The 19,474-nt window shown below is 44.4% G+C and overlaps 1 protein-coding gene across 2 annotated transcripts in view; it reads left to right on the forward strand.

The window, feature by feature from the left end:
- Positions 1-11,350: 11,350 nt before the first annotated feature.
- Positions 11,351-19,474, forward strand: part of frs2b (fibroblast growth factor receptor substrate 2b) — a 43,882-nt gene continuing 35,758 nt past the window's right edge. For both annotated transcript variants that reach the window (XM_056252067.1, XM_056252068.1), the window contains exon 1: positions 11,351-11,696. The gene's annotated coding sequence lies outside the window, so the exon portion shown is untranslated. The remainder of the gene's footprint in view (positions 11,697-19,474) is intronic.

Below are 19,474 nucleotides of genomic sequence, written 5' to 3' on the forward strand. Positions count from 1 at the left end.
GCAGTACTCGTTCCCTCTCTAGAGAGAACAGAGGTTACGTTAGTAACCGAGTACGTTCTCTTACGAGAGTATCTCTCATACTGCCTAATATCTTACGCTATGGGGAACACAGTGTAACACGCCGTGCATACAGGGATCCAACACCAAAGTCCCAAGGGCAGAAGCCCAGGGCGCATGTAGTGCATAATCACCATAGGCTCACAGAGAGCGAAGGAAGAGGGGCTAGAAGCGTCATTCCTTATAAAGTAGCATCCAGAGGAGCTAATCATATAAATATTATACCACGCAGCCAGGGTGAAAGCTTTCAGCCTAAACTGGGTGGCCATACATGTGTCAACACTCATGGAGCTGCTGTATCGGTCAGTGAGCGATACGCAGGCCAAACTCAGCATCTGGGCCGGCACAGCGGGGCAGATAGCACTGAATTCTAGACCGCCAAAAGCTTAGCTTGTAAGGCGGGGACCTCCAGGTTATAGTATTTTATAAATGTAGACGGCGAGGCCCAGCCCGCGGCTGTACAAATATCTTGCAGGGTAATCCCGCTAGACCATGCCCATGAAGAGGCCTCGCCTCTCGTGGAGTGCGCTCTGACACCCAAGGGACACTGCAGGCCCTTAGAGGTGTAAGCCAGCGCTATGGCATCGACTATCCATCTGTATAGGCTCTGTTTTGATGCGGCAAGTCCCTTAGCACGTCTGCCAAACAAAACGAAAAGCTGCTCAGTCTGTCTAAAACCAGACGAGCGGGACACATAAGCTTTTAGTGCCCTGACAGGGCAAAGGAGACTCGCGTCTTTCTTCTCATTGAGAACCGGAAGGGCGGACAGGGAAATCACCTGGGCCCTAAACGGTGTGTTGAGGGATTTCGGCACGTACCCGTGCCTAGGTTTGAGTATGACCTTTGAGTCATTAGGCCCAAACTCCATACACGACGCGCTTACCGAAAGCGCTTGTAAGTCCCCTACGCGCTTCATTGAAGCGAGAGCCATAAGAAACACCGTTTTGAAAGACAGATGTTTCATGTCTGACAAATGGATTGGCTCGAATGGGGCACCTTTCATGGCTTCCAAAACCGTGGAAAGGTCCCACATCGGGACTAAAGGGGGCCTGGGAGGGTTCAATCTCCGAGCTCCCCTGAGGAAACGCACGACTAAGTCGTTCTTCCCCAGTGACTGGCCAGACACCGGTTTTGCAAACGTTGCTATGGCCGCCACGTATACTTTGAGCGTGGATGGGGTTCTGCCCTTATCCAGCAGTTCTTGAGGTAAGGAAAGCACTTCCGTAACCCCGCAGTCTACGGGTGAAAAGCCCTGAGCTTGACACCAAGCAAAGAACACAGACCATTTCGAGGAGTAGAGCCGTCTAGTAGACGGAGCTCTAGCCTGCATGATCGTGTTTAACACTCCCTCCGGGAGGTAAGCGGGTACCCGTTGATGGCCCATGCGTGCAGGGACCACAGATCCGGGCGAAGATGCCAAATCGAGCCCCCTGCCTGAGAGAGGAGGTCTCTCCTCAGTGGTACAGGCCATGGGGCAGTGCTGGCCAGCTGCATCAGGACTGGGAACCAGGTCTGGTTTGTCCAGAGCGGAGCCACGAGCAGCACTGGGCATCCGTTTTCCCTGATTCGTCCCAACACTTGAGGCAGGAGCGAGACAGGGGGAAAAGCATATAAGGGAACGCGGGGCCAGACGTGGGCCAGCGCGTCCTTGCTCTTCGAGAAAAAGTTCGGACAATGAGCATTTTCGTGGGACGCGAACAGGTCCACCTGCGCTCTGCCAAACGTTTCCCACAGCAGTTGGATCATCTGCGGGTGCAGCGACCATTCCCCTGCTGGGACATTGTTTCTGGACAGTCTGTCTGGTCCCACATTCAGGTGACCAGGCACGTGCGCTGCTCTCAGCGAGAGCAGGTTGTGCTGAGCCCAGACCAGAAGGCGTTCCGTCAACCTGTAAAGGTTTCGGGACCTGATGCCGCCCTGGCGATTTATGTATGCCACCACTGACATGTTGTCCGACCGGACCAGGATGTGGTGACCTTTTATCTGGGGACAGAAGCACCGTAGCGCTTTGTCGACTGCTATCATTTCCAAGCAATTTATGTGAAGGAGCTTTTCCCGTTCTGACCACAGGCCAGCGAACGGTCAGTCCTTGAGCAGCGCTCCCCAGCCCAAGGTGGAGGCGTTCGTAGACACCACCTGCACACTCGAGGAGGTCCCCAGACTCACACCTGACTGATACCAGTCGGTTACTTTCCAAGGTTCCAGAGCTGAAACGCACTTTAGATCGACCCTGAGGCGAAACAGACCAGCGGTCCATGCATCCACATCTGCAGTGGGCGCGTGCGAAGCAGGCCCAGCTGGAGTACAGAGGCTGCTGAGGCCATCAGGCCCAGCATTTTCTGAAACCTTTTGAGCGGGACTATAGAGCCGTGGCGGAAGGATTTCGCGACGCGCTGAATGTCTAGTCCGCGCTCCGGTGACAGGCGTGCTGTCATGGATAGCGAGTCCAGCACTGTTCCCAGAAAAGAAATTTTCTGACTGGGGGACAGTGAGCTCTTCGCCCAATTGACTGTGAGGCCCAGATTCTCGAGGTGCTCGAGTAATGTGGCCCTGTGTTCTATGAGCTCTGAGTGAGATCGAGCTAGAATCAGCCAATCGTCCAAGTAGTTCAAAACTCGCATGCCCCGGAGTCTTAGGGGTGCGAAAGCCGCATCCATGCACTTCGTGAAAGTACGGGGTGCTAGGGACAGGCCGAACGGCAGGACTGTGTATTGATATGCCTGGCCCTCGAAGGCGAATCTCGAGAATCGCCTGTGATGGGACGCTATTTGTATCTGGAAATAGGCGTCTTTCAGATCTATTGACATAAACCAGTCCTCTTGGCAAACTTGCGCGAGGATTTTCCTGGTTGTGAGTATTTTGAACTGGCGCTTCACAAGTGCTCTGTTCAGCTGTCGCAGATCTAAAATGGGTCTGAGACCCCCATCTTTTTTTGGTACCAGAAAATATCTGCTGTATAGGCCCCTTTCGCTCTGAGCCTGAGACCAAGGTTCTATAGCACCTTTGCTCAGTAGTTTCGCTATCTCGGCTCGAAGTAGATGAGATACTTCGCTTTTCACCGTTGTTTCGACGCGCGCCGTATAATGGCGGGGACGTCGAGCGAATTGTAGCAAATAGCCTCTCTTTATAGTGTTCAGCACCCATTATGATACCCCGGGGAGCTTTGACCACGCATCTGCGTGAATAGCTAGAGGTAGAATGAAATCTGGGCTCTGGCCGCGGCAGAGCCTTCATGGTCCCATCAATGGACCTACTGCCCCCCCCCCCCCCCCCAAAATGTTCTTGGGGGCAGCTATAGGGTTAAGGGCAGGAACAGACACCGGCTCAGGGACAGACACCGGCTCAGGAACAGACACCGGCTCAGCGGCCATCTTGTGCGCAGACACCGGCTCTGCGGCGGCCATCTCGTGCGCAGACACCGGCTCGGCGGCGGCCATCAAGTGCGCAGACACCGGCTCGGCGGCGGCCATCTTGTGCGCAGACACTGGCTCGGCCATCTTGTGCGCAGACACTGGCTCGGCGGCGGCCATCTTGTGCGCAGACACTGGCTCGGCGGCGGCCATCTTGTGCGCAGACACTGGCTCGGCAGCGGCCATCTTGTGCGCAGACACAGGCTCGGCGGACGTGACGTGAACGGTCTCTGGATCGGTAGAAGTGACGTGAACAGTCTCTGGATCGGCAGACGTGACGTGAACAGTCTCTGGATCGGCAGACGCGACGTGAACAGTCTCTGGATCGGCAGACGTGACGTGAACAGTCTCTGGCTGGGCAGACGTGACGTGAACAGTCTCTGGCTCGGCAGACGTGACGTGAACAGTTTCTTGTGTGCCAGGCACGACGTGATCAGTCTCAGATTCGGTGGCCCTGACGTGATGCGTAGGCTCAGCTGGACTGACGTGAAGTGCAGGCTCGGCAGGACTGACGTGAAGTGTAGGACTGACGTGAAGTGCAGGCTCGGCAGGACTGACGTGAAGTGCAGGCTCGGCAGGACTGACGTGAAGATACTCAGACTTGGCAGGACGAGACCCCGGATGGGCGGTCTCGGCGGGATGAGACCCTGAGTTGTGCTTGATAGCGGCCCTTCTGGCCGATCGTACTGACGCCAGCTGTGGGTCTGTCATGCTGGATAGTAATCTCGGACGTCCAGAGTCCAATCTGGTGGCCGGTCTGAGGACTGGCGTGACGTGAGGAAACTCAAGTTCAGCGGGACTGACGTGAAGCTCAGGCTCAGAGGATACCGAGGGCTTGCGGGGCTCCTCATCCGCAGAGCCCACCGTGAACGACAAGCCGCTCCACATCAGGGCAAAGTCAATATACTCCACCAGAGTGTTACGAGGGGATTTGGCTGGCATGAGCTGGTAAAGTGAGTCATTGAGTCCATGGCGGAACATGTCCTTTAACACAGCATCATTGAAATCCTCCCCATGGCAAAGCTCGCAGATTTCCTTCACGTAATCCTCGACTGGACAGTTTACCTGGCTGAGGCGGAAGAGGCGGATTGCTGGGTCCATATTTTGGTCTAGTATTCTGTAATTAATGGCTGGCAGCAAGCTTTAGGACCCAAATGCAAACTTTAATAAAACACTCAAACACAAAACAAAGGCATGGCGAGGCATGAAACAGAAAACTGACAACAAGAACCTGGACCAGTAACATTCACACATAACATACAATACTAGACAAAGACACAGGGCAAACATAAGGGCTTAAATACACAAGACTAACGACAAGACAAGGGACACCTGTGAACAATAATCAGACGATAAACCAATGACAAGACACATGGCAGGATCACATGACAAACGGAATCACATGACAAGACAAGAACCAGGAACAAGAAACAAGAAACAAAACCCAAACCGTGACACTTGCTTAATGTTATGAACAGCAGCAACGCTAGTTATTTTCTTTTCTTCTACTTATTTTATTTGCTTCTCTGTTTTATCTTGGGATGCGAGTATGTCAGCTCCAGTTTGGATCCAGCCTATTATGAAGACTGCAGATGCAGCAACTCCTGCGAAGACTTCAGATGACGCAAACTCTGAATCAACATGCACCAATGCTACATTTTTCTAAATGTCATAATCATTTGTTAACAAACAAGTATTCATTACTTCAACACGCTCATTGTTTGTATATGCACATTCCTGATAACTAAGACAGTTACCTCTGATAGCAGAACACTCTAAATTGTAATGTGGAGTCATGCATTTACTGTAAAGCTGCTTTGAAACTATGTGTGTTGTGAAAAGCACTATACAAATAAATGTGAATTAAATTAAATTGGCAGAGATGACACATAAAACACCAGACTTGATTGTAATCACATATTATTTATTAATAATTAATAATAATTCAAATGTAAACAATGTAAACAAAAGTAGATAAAACCAACGACAAAAAACCCCAGCAATAAGCAGATAGGAACAGGAGTGAAGAGTGTGTGTGTGTGTGTGTGTGTGTGTGTGTGTGTGTGTGTGTGTGTGTGTGTGTGTGTGTGTGTGTGTGTGTGTGTGTGTGTGTGTGTGTGTGTGTGTGTGTGTGTGTGTGTGTGTGTGTGTGTGTCCGTGAACATGTTTCATGAACAATTTCAAGGAGCAACTGGTCTTGGGATCTCAAAGATTTATATGAGCAACGAAAGTTTATAAGCTCAGAAATATATTTTGATGCCCGTGTAGGGCTTTAAAAGTATACCAGCACTTTCTACAGGGGAGATATGATCCCTCTTTCTTGTGTTTGTCAGCAACCTTGCTGCCGCATTTTGTACCCACTGAAGACTTGACAGCAAAGACTGGCTTACTTACACCCTGGTACAATTTAGCATTGCAGTACTCAAGACATGAAGAAATAAAAGCATGGATTACTTTCTCCAGATCACTGAAAGATAAGACCGATTTGAGTTTAGCAATATTTCGCAGTTGAAAGAAACTATTCTTCACAACTGAATTGATTTGTCTGTCAAACTTTAACTCTGTGTCAAAAATAAAACCCAAATTCTTAACATAAGTGTGCATATATAATGACAAAGGATCTATACTCGTTGCTATATTTTTTGCAGTTATTAGGGCCAGTTACTACAGTTATTACAGTTACTACAGTCTTGTCTTTTCTCATTTAACTGAAGAAAGTTATTATTCATCCAGCATTTTACGTCTTTCAGACATTCAATGAGTGATTTAACGCATATATCCAGACTTTATAAGCAAGTACATCTGTCAGCATTAAAGGGATACAAAATTTCATGTTTCTTAAAAATAGAACCAGGAGGAAGCATATATAACGAAAATAACACTGGTCCCAGAATGAAATCCTTAGGGACCCCACAGGCAATAGAAGCTATTTATGACGAAAAGTTTCCCATTTTAACAGAAAAAGGTTCTATTTAGAAGATAAGAAGCGAACCAAATTAGGGCAGTTCCTTGGATGGCCACTTGCTGCCTTAAACGTTCAATTAGGATGGTGTGGTCAATTGTATCAAATACTGAGCTAAGATTCAGCTAGTCCAAAACGCAGCAGCTCGAGTTCTTACCAGAACCAGGAAGTATGACCATATTAGCCCGGTTCTATCAACACTGCATTGGCTCCCTATTAAACATTGTATACATTTTAAAATATTGCTGATTACTTGCAAAGCACTAAAAGGTTTAGCTCCCCAGTACTTGAGCGAGCCCTTAACACATTATAGTCGCCTCATGTCTATTGCGATCTCAAAACTCTGGCCAGTTGATAATACCTAGAATATCAAAATCGACTGCTGGCGGTAGATCCTTTTCCTATTTAGCACATAAACTCTGGAACAGTCTTCCTAACATTGTCCGGGAAGCAGACACACTCTGTCAGTTTAAATCTAGACTAAAACACTCTTTAACACATCTCTTTAACCTGGCATATACATAGAAAATTATTCATTCCTATTATTCAAATCAGTTAAATGATTATATGATCCGGGCCGTAGCCAGATCAGATGGAGGACCTGCGCCTAGACACGACCACAACGCATCCCTGAAGTGTCAGCAGAGATTGTGTCAACTAGACTCTCCCCTGTGAAAGCCTCGTCGACACGACAGCCATCGGCACTGATCCTCAACAAACCCGTCTCCATTCCGGCCTGACTCCGATCTTCAACCAGATGGAACTGGATAATATTCTGACTGTTCTCATCCAATCTGACTTCTGTGACGGTCTCGGACCTGTCAGCTCCTCCTCCTTTGCGGTTTGCCTGTTCATTACGTCTCCCCTATAGGTGAGAGGAGCGCAGGTGTGGCGTGTTGCAGGTGATTGCTCCAGGACCGCGTGTGGTTGCTTCCAGTATCCTGGGTGTTAAAAGCTCTCCAGACTTTGGTTGAAGGGGGCCGCCGCTTCTCCTTCTCTCCCGCACCGTTTTGCTGATTTTGTTTCTTTTTGCATGACACTTCACATACCCTGATTGCATTTGTTCTTGTTTCGAGTTATACATTTATACTGACTTTAATTATTTTATGTTGCTCTTTAATAAATACTTATTATTTGAAATCAACTAATCCGCGTGGTCTCCCCTCTCTGTTGCATGGGCCGGCACAGGCGGTATGTAACACTTCTGACCTGTAATGCTGCCTGAATCATAATCATACACATTGGCCAGAGGAGAACTGAGTCTGGTTTCTCCCAAGGTTTTTCTCCATTTTGTCTCCTGATGGAGTTTTGGTTCCTTGCCACTGTCGCCTTTGGCTTTTGGCTTTTGGCTTGCTTAGTTGGGAACATTTAATATTCAACAATAATATTGATCTGCCTGCATTGACACCATTATATGAGAACTGAACTGAGCTGGACGATGACATCACGGTTTTCTCCAGAGCGACAATATATAAATAAACTAAATTAATAACTTGTTTACAACAAAAATGAACCATCACCGAACTTACTTAAGCTGGACTATGGACTATTTTCTTCTAGAAAGAAACTTTGTTGCATTTTTTTCCAGTTATCTCTGTAAAGCTGCTTTGAATCAATCTGTATTGTATTAGCTATAAGAAGAGCTGATTCTGTGCTATGACCTGATCTAAAACCAGATTGAAATAGGCCTTAGGACTAAACTGTAAGCCTACTTGTTTACCATGAAGACAACTGTGTCATTGAAGAGACTTGTTTGATGTTTCAAGGAAATAAAGAAATATCTGAAAATATATACTATTTTTTTTATTGTGCATCATTTCCAGTAGCTGTAATTTTATCAAATTTAGCAAAAACAAAATATTACACTGATTTTTGAGATAAGGGACAAGACATGTTTTAAAAGTTAGTTTTTATTATTTAATAATACATTAGTTAAACTGATATATTTGTAGACAAAGGTGAACCATGTAAGGGAACAGGTTTTTCTGAAAATATATTTTTTCTAAAAATATACATTTATTCACTTAGGCAAGGCAAGTTTATTTATATAGCACATTTCATTAACAATGGTAACTCAAAGTGCTTTATATAGAAGAAATTAAAATAATCAAAACAAATAAGAATAATTAAAACAGTTTAGAATAAAAAATAAAATAAAGTAAAAACAGTCGGACGAACAGTGGCACAGTGCTCATTCAGTAAATGCATAGCTAAACAGAAGTGTTTTGAGTCTGGGTTTGAATGTGATACTGCACATCTGATCTCCTCTGGAAGCTGATTCCAGCATAGCTAAAAGCAGACTCTCCATGCTTAGAGTGAACCCTTGGTTTTTCTAACTGATGTGATCCTAATGATCTGAGAGATCTGTTAGGTTTATATTGAGTGAGCATATCTGCAATATATTGAGGTCCTAGCCCATTGAATGATTTATATACCAGTAATAATACTTTAAAATCAATCCTAAATGTAACTGGGAGCCAGTGTAAAGACCTGAGGACTGGTGTGATATGTTCATATTTTCTGGTCCTGCTCAGCGTTCTGTATGAGCTACATCTGTCTTATGGTCTTTTTAGGAAGGCCAATGAGGAGTCCAGTACAATAATCCACCCTGCTGGTGATGAAAGCATGCACAAGTTTCTCTAAGTCTTGATTGGAAACAAAGCATCTAATTCTTGCAATATTTTTCAGATGATAGTATGCTGATTTAGTTATTGCTTTGACATGACTACTGAAACTAAGGTCTTCATAACTTAATTTGTGTCAACTCTGTCAGACGCATTAAAAAGCATGCTATTTTAATTTGATCCATCCAACAACAGCTGTAAAGTCTTCAATTATGTAATAATGGTGTTTAGTTAAGGAGCTAAGTGAAAAATAATTGTTTTCCCCTATGGTTAGGGTTTTTAGGAACAATCCAGTTTCTAAATTCCTTAATTCGCTACCCTCCTTTTTAATATTAAACATATATAACCAATGTTCTTAGGTAAATCAGATATAATATCATATATTTCAGTTGATGTTTTAATATTTACCACAATAAATGGAAAGAAGAATAAAATATTTCTTTCAAAATTAACAGAAACCTCAATCTGATGGTTTTAAATACTGTCGGAGTTGACGAAAAATGTCGGAGTTGACAAAGGTCCAACTGAGGTTACAACAACTGATTGACAAAACCACATATTAAGACAGTTTACTAATTTTTTAAGCTAACATTTAATTTAATACAACAATCCTTCCAGTGTTTTGTTTTTCTCCTTTTAGCTGTACAGCACATCTCATTCTGGGTCTCCAGCTCACAGAATACAAGAAGCTTATATGTAGGTTGAGTGTATAAGCATAATTATGTGCCGTCTCTAGCAGCAACAGAAATGTTCCAAAGGATCTGTAGCCTGTCTTTAATCCGCATCAATTACGTTCATTTTATTTGTGTCGATCTGCATGACTTAAGCAGAGGGAAATGCCATCGGAGATGTTCGCTCTCTATGAAGTCGATTACATCAGGGTTTGCTATTGCTGTGATCTCATGTCAGTGACAGGTTGTAAAAAATGTGTACAGATTCATTATTTATAATAAGAACTGCAATATTCCATAAAAAAAATAAGAATCATCAATTTTGACATGTATTGAGAGTTTAATGTACTAGAGTTACGGTTGGGGTAGGGTTTGGTTTAGTTACAATTATGCATAATTAATTTACTATTATTACCATAGTAACTAAGTACATGTAGTAATGTGTAACTACATCACCTTAAAATAAAGTGTGACCAAATATATATATATATATATATATATATATAATATCACTATATAAAGAGTTTTGTGAGCAATTGTCAACTCCATCAGCTTATAACTCTGTCAGACATAAAAACTGACGGGTTGACGTCTGATGACAAAACTGAATATTTTTCCACCTTAAGCACATGTTATACAATGGAGCAATTTTTTTTATCTCTTAGCATGTTAACGCTGTGACTGCAGAGACTTCAACATTGTTTGTATAAAATAAAAAAAGATAAAACTTTCAGAACTATGAGTCCTACTGTGAGATTATAAGGTCCTCAGAGTTAAAGATGACAATGACATTGCCTGATTTATCCAGAATTATAAAAGATTATAAAAGAGTTGACGCAAAGTGTGGACACAACTTTGATTGGCATTTATTTAATGAAAAAATACAATTCAAGATTTACTTTTTGTATTGTTTGATACATTACAGATGTCTGACTTTCAATTTAAATGTATATTTTTGAATTTGTTGCATTTTTAAACACTTTGTTCGGCAGTATTTACAAGTATAGAGAATGTATTTAAAATAATACTAAAGCAATTATTTAAAAATAAAAGCAATGAACGTCCTGAGTAGCCTATCCAGATTTCCTTTAGATGTAACTTTTTAAGTTTTTTTTTTTGACTAATCTCTTTATTTTTAACATAAAAATTTTGTGTAGGACATGTTTTGTACCTTATCTCAAGAATCAGTGATTACCTTAATTGTGTGCATAGGCCTACAAAATGCTACAAAGACAAATGAGTCTGCCATATGATTTTTGTTGTTGTTGTTTACCACAGAATGTTATCGAGAGACAGCCTTTAGGCCTATATAACTTTAATGGTGAAAGTGACATTTGTTGTTTCAAGAAAATGACAAAAATGTCCCTGTGATAGTTAATCCACTGTCGCATTAGCCTATTTAAATTAAACTAGTGGAGATTAATAAAGTTTTAATTGAGTTTGAGTCCACAAGGACAAAACTGTCCATCGTTCAAGAAACATCAAATAATGCTAGGTGAAGCACTGTGTATTGGAGACCTGATTAGGCTACTGTAAACTTGTTTTAGGGCACTTCAGACCACCCATTCTGCGCGGAGCCTCCAACACTCGCCAAACGTAACCCACGTAAGATGACTTACACTCGCGCATGCGCAGTGTCCCCTAGCTAAATGCTAATGCTAGCACACACTATTTTGCAGCGGCCCCAGATAGCAACAAAATTAACCAACAAATAACCCTAACTCCGATTTTACTCTTTAATGCGAACTTTAACTTTACGTCATCATACGCTACGACGGGCCGTTAAACGTGCTTTATATAGTTAACGTGTGGTTATTGAGTGAAAGAGGGGAGATTATTTTGGCGCTCGGGCGGACTTGTGCTAGTTTGGCTAATGATTCCTACTCTTCATAAAGTTAACTTTTGAACCTGTGATAATATGTGGAATATAAATCGATGAAAAGTACCCATCCTGACTGATCACAAGCTTATCGTAAGTATTTTCCCCATCTATTTAATAGAATATGTTTATCTAGCTAATCTTATCAGATGTATATGTTAGCTGGGCTACGTTAATCCAGTGGAATTCATGCATTAAATTAATATGTGAAAGAAATACACAACAAAAATGTGCCAGTACAAACTTGGTTTATTGTGATTTGATCGAGCAATAATAATTTGTATTTATTCTATTTTCACTTTGAGTCTTGTCAGTTGATAAATGTTCAGCTGTAACGTTAGATATTTCGTGATGAGGTTAAATGTAGGTTAAGTTACACATTTGAATTGAACCCTGCATTGAAACTATCCCTGCTAATGTAAACGGTGTGCTGCTTATTAATATAAGGAGTAGGCTCTGTGTATGTACTGCATATATTTTTTATATTGTATTTATTATTATATATTTTATATAAAATTCATATATGTAAATTAAAACCCCAGTCCGCCTAATAAAATGTATGTGGTGCGAGTCATGCGAAAGAAAAAAACAAACAGGAAAATATGTCATGATAGAGAGCCCCTGTGGACCCTCATGTCTGTGTGTCAGGGTCAATAAAATATCAGATAATGAAGTGAACTATGGGATGATTATAGTATCAAAATGATTAACACGTGCAAGCACACTTATCAATGAACTTTATACATGTTGCAGAAATGTTTTATCCATGCCTTTCAAGTTGCGTGTGCAAAATTCAAAATTGAATGAATGTGAAGCAATTTGTGAGACATTTTTGTGAATACAAATGTTTTCCTTTGTATTATTGTATCATAATTTACACATGCAACACAGAAGATGTGCATGTGTGGATCAGGTGACACGCGTGCATTCATTGACGTCTTTTCTTTGTCGATCTCATTTGATTCATTTGGATTTTGAGACTTTCTTTTCGCGGTTTTTAAGCATTTCACAACCCACACACAAACAACCACAAATGAATAGGCCTGGTGCTAATTATTATGTGTGCACAACTACCCATCTATTTGACAAATTCACAAATGTGCGTCACTACATTTAAACTAATACAATACAACTTGTGCAAAATTGCAAAAGTGCACTTTGCAAAATCCAAAATCACATGAATGTGCAGCATTTTGTACAAATAGAGACATAGTTGTTAATACAAAACCTCGATTTTGTATTAATGTAGGCCAGAATTTGTGCATGCAACAAGTAAGATGTGCAAGAGTCGATCCTATTTGATTCATTTGGATTTTGAGACTTTCATTTCGCGGGTTTCGCCTTGCACGATCCACACACAGCTGTCTGAGAAAACCTGCTACCACTAGATTGCAGTATTCTGCTTAAACAGACAACGGCAGCATAATCAAGCGTTCTTCCGCATTTAAGACTCTTAATGAGAGTGATATTGAAGCACCAAATTTAGTACACAATAATATAGGCCTACCCTATTAATAAAGCATACTTTATAGAGGCAAACAGATAACATCAGATTATGAACAACACCCATAGAAAACCATTATAAAACGCTTAACGTGCAATCGCGCATTGCATGTTCAGTAAGGTGTATTGGCTACTGAGTTTAAATATCACCGTCTTACTGCATTGACGTTAAGCTTTTTCTTTATAATATGCTCTATGGGAGGAAAACGTACTCGGTTACTAACACAACCTCAGTTCTCTAAAGAGGGAACGAGTACTGCGTAATATCTTACACTAGGGGAAAACCTCTTTTCCTCGAGATATTGAAGCCAAAAAATTATCCTTAATTTTGAATTATTGCAAAACGCGTTGCAGCAGCATACAGACATAGGCAGGCGGCTCAGCGTCAAGAGCAGGCAGGCAGGCACGGCAAGATACGCAGTACTCGTTCCCTCTTCTAGAGAACTGAGGTTACGTTAGTAACCGAGTACGTTCTCTTACGAGAGGTTCTCTCGTACTGCGTAATATCTTACGCTAGGGGAACACTATGCAAAACGCCGTGCATGCAGGGATCCAACACCAAGGTCCCAAGGGCAGGTGCCCTGGGCTCATATAGTGCATAATAGGGCTGGGCGATATGACCAAAATCTCATATCACGATAGAAGTCATCTCATATCCCGATAACGATATATATCACGATATACTGTAAAACTTCAAATAATAGCCCGGGCTTTTATTTTCCCAAATCGCCGAACTGCACCGGCTTGTATTTGAGGCAGGCGTCTATGAGACAGGCCTTTCATTTAGTGTAGGCCTAGAGATAACGAAGATTACGTTTTATTTATAAATGTGTTTAACAAATCCGTTAATCTAAGAATTAGCCTAGGCTACTTTATTATGTCTATAGGGGGTCGCTCACCGGACGAGAAGCGCGCGCGCCGTGTCTATAGCAACTCGAGGTATCGCACACCGGACACGCGCTGTCAGTTTATGGCCAGCAAATTGTTATGTTTAAGGACATTATGGAATTAAGATCATGTCTGTACTATGTTATGATAGTACTGTACAATTAAATACAATCGTTGCTTAGTCTGCAGTCTGAACACTTTACCTCAGAGCGTCCGTTAACTGAATGAATTGGGAATATCACCTGAAAATCCGATAATAACAGCATCAATTTGAATTCAACCAGCTGATTTCTGTAAATGAATGTACAACGAAATGTATGTTGCAGCACAGGGTGAAGTCAGTATATACATAACGATAATTGTACATTTACTATAACCATAGCTTTTAGATTATTGGCAGAATTAAAAAAAACGAAACGATGTGACAGCCATGGGCTGAACAATACATTACTGGTAATTAGGGGTGGGAATCTCTAGGCACCTCACGATTCGATTCGATTACGATTCAGAGGGCTGCGATTCGATGCTAAATCGATTATCAGAATCTTTTTTTTGTGTGTGTGTGACTATAAATACTTTGCTTTAAAAGTAGAAAGTAATGACCCATAAAGAATTAACGTACAATATATTTTATTAACATTGCAAAGAACCAACAGGAAAATACATGTGTGTCTGAACTAGCAGGAGCATATTTGTAGTAAATTAATAATATAACAACGACCGGTAACGTTACAGCCGAGTGTTTTTCCTCCTCTGGCTGGAAACGTGTCATTTGGCTTCTCATATGTGTCTTGTTTCCGAAATATTTTACTTTTACTCTACAAAGCTTACAACTAGTGTGGCTCTTGTCCAGCTCCTTTCCCCCTTCAACGTCAGAAGCCAAAATATTTCCACACGTCAGCTTTTAACGAGGAGGGTGTTTGGATTTGGCGCTCAGCCATCGCGTCCGCGTCTGTTACGTGCACGCCACAGACGGTCCGGCCACTGCACTTCCGCGCTTCAGAGTTCCGTCTTTCGCGTTCCGTCAATATTACGTTATTATAAATATATATCTAAAATTTTTTTTTTTTTTTTTTAAAATCGATTTTTGACAATTGTGAATCGATTCAGAATCGTCCACGTCCGCATCGCGATGCATCTAAGAATCGATTTTTTCCCCCACCCCTACTGGTAATATCCATCGAGCCTATGAACTTGTTGCCCGAAACACATCAACAAGAAAGAATGAAGGCTATACCCTGTAAAACGATCTCCTTCTCTCTCCGGCCTCCGCTAACTCTGCTTGCGCTAACAACTCCGCCCAGATGCGCGCAATCTGCACCACAGAACTGGTTTAAACAGACGATCTGACGGGTTTTAGAAGATTAAATACAAACCGAAACTAAAAAACAGACCTCTATTTGAGACTGGCGTTTATTTATCCAAACCACCCTAAAATGGTCAATACAACAAATAGAAAGTTAACCAAACCATCTAGCCCCTCGTTTAGGAACGAGCTCCTCGGTTTGTTCTGGCTGGTTCTTCTCCTGCTCGGAAACACCCGGTTCTGTCACCCCTTCATTCATGCTGTTATTAACATTTCTGCCTGCATCCCCATGGTGGCGTGGAAGATTGCAGTCATCCAAATTTTTGCCGTAAACAATGTTTTTTTGCGACACCACGATATAAACGATATGGCATAAAATGAAACGATAGGCTTTTTATATTGTCCATCCGATATATATCGTCATATCGCACAGCCCTAGTGCATAATCACCATGAACTCGGAGAGTCCGAGAAGAGAGGCTAGAAGCATCATTCTAAATAATTTAGCCATAAGAAGGGCTATTTATTATAATAGTGCTACACACAGTTAGGGTGAAGAGAACTTCAGCCTGTACTGAGTGATAGTATGGGCATTATTTTTCCTCGGGAAAAAACTCACAGCCCGTTGAGCAGTGCTCAAGCGAGTGCAGTACTCTGCGCCGAACGACGGGGCAGGTGATGCTTGACTTTAAACCGACAGCAATTTAGCTTGTAAGGCGGGAACTTCTAGGTTATAAAACCTTATAAATGTAGACGGGGAGGCCCAGCCTGCCACCAAACAGATATCTTGTAAGGAGATCCCACTAGACCACGCCCACGATGAGGCCATGCCTCTGATGGAATGTGCTCTAACACCCAAGGCGCACTCCAGTCCCTTTGTAGTGTATGCCATTGCTATGGTATCAACTATCCATCTGGATAGGGTCTGTTTAGAGGCGGCTAGGCCCTTAGTGCGGCCGCCGAATGAAACGAAAAGCTGCTCAGTCTGTCTGAAAACAGATGAGCGAGATACGTAGGCCTTTAACGCCCTAACTGGGCAAAGGAGGCCTGTGCTCTCCTCTTCATTATGAACCGGTATGGCAGACAGGGAGATAACCTGGGCCCTAAACGGTGTGTTGAGGGATTTAGGTACGTATCCGTGTCTTGGTTTGAGTTTGACTTTTGAGTCGTTAGGCCCAAATTCCAGACACGTTGCGCTTATTGATAGCGCTTGTAGATCCCCTATGCGTTTTACTGACGCAAGAGCCAAGAGAAACACTGTCTTGAAAGACAAGTGTTTCATATCCGATGTCCGAATCAGCTCGAATGGGGCTCCTTTCAGGGCTCCTAGCACCATGGAAAGGTCCCACATGGGAATAGATGGGGTTCTGGGAGGATTCATCCTCTTAGCTCCTCTTAGGAAACTAATGACCAGATCATCTTTCCACAGTGACAGGCCAGACACAGGTTTCGTAAACGCTGCTATGGCTGCCACGTAGACTTTGAGCGTGGATGGGGACCTGCCCTTATCCAGTAGCTCTTGAAGGAAGGAAAGTACTTCCGTTACCTCGCTGCTTGTAGGTGGAAAACCTCGGGTTTTGCACCAGTTAACAAACACTGACCACTTGGAGGCATAGAGGCGTCTGGTAGACGGTGCTCTGGCCTGTGTGATGGTGTTTAGCACCTCCTCGGGGAGGTTTGCGGGTACCCGTTGATGGCCCATGCGTGCAGGGCCCACCGTTCCGGGTGAGGATGCCAAATTGAGCCCCCGGCCTGAGAGAGGAGGTCTTTCCTCGTCGGAATCGGCCATGGGGCAGTGCTCGTCAGCTGCATCAGGACTGGGAACCATACCTGGTTCGTCCAGAGCGGAGCCACGAGGAGCACAGAACATCTGGTTTCCCTGATTCGTTCCAACACCTGAGGCAGGAGCGAGACCGGGGGAAAAGCATAGAGCGGGCAGCTGGGCCAGTGCATCCTTGCTCTTTGAGAAGAATTTCAGTGAGCGTTCTCCTGGGACGCGAATAGGTCCACCTGTGCTCTGCCGAACATCTCCCACAGCAGGAGGATAGTCTGCGGGTGCAGAGAACATTCCCCAGCTGGTATATTGTGTCTGGACAGTCTGTCTGGCCCCAAGTTCAGGAGGCCAGGCACATATGCTGCTCTCAGTGAGCGCAGATTGTGCTGAGCCCAGACCAGAATGCGTTCTGTCAGTCTGAAAAGGTTTCGAGACCTGACGCCGCCCTGGCGATTTAAGTAGGATACCACCGACATGTTGTCCGAGCGGACTAAGACGTGGTAGCCCTTTATTCGGGGACAGAAGCGCCTCAGCGCGTTGTCGAATGCCAACATTTCCAGACAGTTGAAGGAGCTTTTCTCGTTCTGACCATAGGCCGAAGAACGGTCTGCCCTCGTGCAGCGCTCCCCATCCCGAGGTGGAGGCGTCCGTGGACACCACCTGCACACTCGAGGAAGTCCCCAGGTTTACACCTGAGTGGTACCAGTCGGTAGGGGTGTGACGGTTATTATATAACCGTGAGACCGACGGTTATAGTTGAACACCGTCATTAGAACTCTATAACCGCCAAAACCGTGCTATTAAAATATTTTTTACAAACATTTTTTATCATAGAGAATGTTTAAATACTAATATCAGCTTAAGAGGGAAACGGAGGCTGCTACTGCTGGAGATGATTCGGGAGAGGTCTGTCTGTACTTTACCGATCAGAGCGCGCGCTGACACGGAGTAAAGCCTTGTTTAAACTCGACGCGTCCGCACGAGCGCGAAGGTGAGCGCGGCAAAAATGACGCGTTCGGTGCGCAAGACCGGCAAGACCCCATTTGGCTTGGCTGTGTGCACGGCTTTTTTTGTAACAGCGCGCGCGGCGCCGCGTCCGAGGATGACCGACTTCAAGCCGAATCTGCCCGAGCATGCACGTCTCACCGCACCGGCACGCAGTTTGCGCGTCCAAATTGCAACGTTCATTCCAAAGTTTTTTCGTTAAGGTTTTGTTTACTGTGTGTGATTTATTTAAAACAAAGCACGTTCATTGCAACGTTTGTTTGTTTGTTTTGTTTGTTAAGGATTTGTTTACTGTGTGATACATTTAATGGAAATGTATCAAAACCACGACGACGGTTATGTTACGAACCGTCACATTTGACTCACGTCATAACCGTCATCACCAATTCTGAAACCGGCACACCCCTACCAGTCGGTCGCTCTCCAAGGTTTCAGGGCTGTGATACATTCATGATTGACCTTGAGGTGAAGTAGACCGGAAGCCCAAGCTCAAGGAGGTACTCGTGCTTTGAGCCAAAACTGCAGCGGCCGCTTGCGAAGCAGGCCTAGCTGAAGTACCGAGGATGCTGAGGCCATCAAGCCCAGCATTCTCTGAAACCTCCTGAGCGGGTCTATAGTGCCTCGACAGAAGGATTTCGTAGAGCGCTGAATGTCTATTCTGCGTTCTGGTGACAGCCGCGCTGTCATAGACTTCTGGGCACGTTCACTACACTTAATGCACAACCGACATGCGGCCTGCTGCGGAGCTAGAGCACTTCGGGAGGAAGTGCTTCAAGGCCTGTGATGTCTTCTGGACTTCTACGAACCTTTCCGCGAAATCCTTGACGGAAGATCCTAAGAGGGCTGTCGAGGAGATGGGCGCGTCGAGGAACACAGAGCGCTCCACTTCCGGCATCTCCGACAGCGTCAGCCAAAGGTGTCTCTCGGCAACGACGAGAGACGCCATAGTCCGCCCTAAGGCCTGTGCAGCGGATTTAGCAGCGCGAAGAGCGAGGTCCGTGGCGCTGCGCAAATCCGGTACGCTGATCACTTCCGGTACGCTGATCACCTTCCTCGTCTATTTTTTTGAGAAGGTCGGCTTGAAGGATCTGCAGTATGGCCATAGAATGTAAGGCCGAGACAGCCTGCCCAGCAGCGGTGTAGGCGCGGTGTGCATGGCTGACGTAGTTCGGCAGGCCTTAGACGGTAGCGCCAACTTAGCACGCCGTCCGTCTCTTCCACGGGGGGAAGCGAGAGGTATCCTCTGTCCACCACGGAGAATGCAGCCGAGACAGAGGAACGCACCCGAGCAGAGAGAGGGGCGTTCCAGGATTTTGCAACTTCTTCGTGAAGCTCAGGAAGAAAAGGCGCTGATCTGGAAGGTGGCGGGGCGCGGTCTCCTCGAAGAAAACACCCA

This window comes from Rhinichthys klamathensis, unplaced genomic scaffold (genome assembly GCF_029890125.1).
Source record: "Rhinichthys klamathensis goyatoka isolate OS25496 unplaced genomic scaffold, OSU_Roscu_1.1 h1tg000092l_1, whole genome shotgun sequence".
Classification (NCBI taxonomy): Eukaryota; Metazoa; Chordata; class Actinopteri; order Cypriniformes; family Leuciscidae; genus Rhinichthys; species Rhinichthys klamathensis.